Source organism: Phalaenopsis equestris, unplaced genomic scaffold (genome assembly GCF_001263595.1).
Source record: "Phalaenopsis equestris unplaced genomic scaffold, ASM126359v1 Scaffold000623, whole genome shotgun sequence".
NCBI lineage: Eukaryota > Viridiplantae > Streptophyta > Magnoliopsida > Asparagales > Orchidaceae > Phalaenopsis > Phalaenopsis equestris.
In genome coordinates, this window is record NW_018165063.1 from 320,509 (window position 1) to 322,387 (window position 1,879).

Consider the following 1,879-nt stretch of genomic DNA (forward strand, 5'->3'; position numbering starts at 1 on the left):
CGATATATATATATATATATATATAAAGATAATTACATAATATTTCATAGAGACTAAAAATAAAATACGATAAAAAGAATGACCTATAAATAAAAAGTAAAACAAGAGAATAGAAATGAAGCAAAGAAAATGAGCTCAGATTAAGCCCCAACGATGACAAAAAAAAAACTTCTATCCAGAATTATCTAATGACCGAGCGCCTAAGAAGTCTACATACAACCTAGCAGCAAAGAGAAGAAAAGTGGATCATCCCATAATCCAGTGTTCATAATATGGCCCAAGACTTGTCATAATACAAAAGTTAAATTTAGCAAAAAAAAATATAATTGATTCCAATAAGTCCAATCAACTTCAGAGCTCTCCATTAAATACCATAAAGAACATAACTACATGGGACTTCAAAAAGCAAAGAACAATGACTAATTGGTTGAGCTTCCCCATATTCTTGGATATCATCACAGTTCTAAAAAGGCCAAAAGTTTTTGCAAGTAGAATATTAAAAACAAAGTTGCAAACAAAAGTTTTAAAACCAAAGTATAGCATTTGTAATTCTCAAAAACCAAGTTTATTATCTGCAAGTGTGAAAAAGAACCACATCACTGCTAGTGAAAAACTCAAAATATGAACAAACAAATCTGTAGAGATATTGGGACATGCTGCACAATAGACATCATGTAAAACTCCAAACACTTCGAACAACCAAAGTAGCTAGAAATTTACCCTCCTTGGTAATATGAAAATTAATACATTTTATAATTGATGCAACCATTTTCAAAATGATCATCAAGAAAATAGAAGATTTATTCTTAATTTTGAACTAAAAAGAACCAAAATTATGGAAACACTAGCTAGAAAATGCAGAAATATAATAATAAATCTCTTTATATCCTTTCAGTACGGGAAATTGTTTGAATGGTGTTGGAGAATTTTGATGCTAATCTTGATTAGCATAGTAAAAAAATTTGATGTTAAAATAGGTATCGCTAATTTTTTTTGCATTGAATTTTTTGTCAGATAACGTAGCCAAAATCTATCACTAAAAATTTACATTGCAATTATCGGTCACGCTAGAGTAATGACACATGTGTGTCAAAATAGGTTGACACAAATTAGTATCACCCTGCTTCGACCCTATTGCATTGTTTTAATGTCGGTATGTATTGATTGATGGATTTAGATTTTAGCATCGAAATATTCCGACACAGCCTGTATGAAACAAAAAAAAGAGTAAAATGATCAAATTTTCACACACCTACAAATAACAACCACAAGCAACGTGAGAAGATAAGAAATCTCCAACATAATTTCATATACCAAATTGGATTAAATATAAATAGATTATACTGTTAAAAGTTCTCAACATAAGAGAATCAAGGCTTGATTAAGTGAAAATAAAAAAATATATACAATCAACCCCTATGTCGAGGGAACAAATCAAACAGAAAATAAAATCCTAATTTTCCTCACTAACATCTAGGGCTATCAAAACGGCTCGTTGTTCACGAACAGCTCGTGTTCGGCTCGTTAATTTTGTTCGATAAGTTAACGAACAAACAAATATGTGTTCGTTAATGTTCGGCTTATTTTGGATCTAAATACTATTCATCAAGTTTATATGTATAAGTAGTATTTTAAAAAAATCTAATTGACTACAGGGCTACAAAGTATTTTAAAAAGGCTACATATTGATTAAGAAAATAGAATAAAAATTATTAAATTAGATTCAAATACTGATTTAAAACTTGTCCAATCCCAAAAATCTCATGAATAAATTTTAAATCTTGTTCAAACTCTTATTATTTTATGACGATATGATTAGGGTTGTTCAAAAGACTCTTTGTTCGTGAACAACTCGTGTTTGACTCGTTAAGCAAACGAA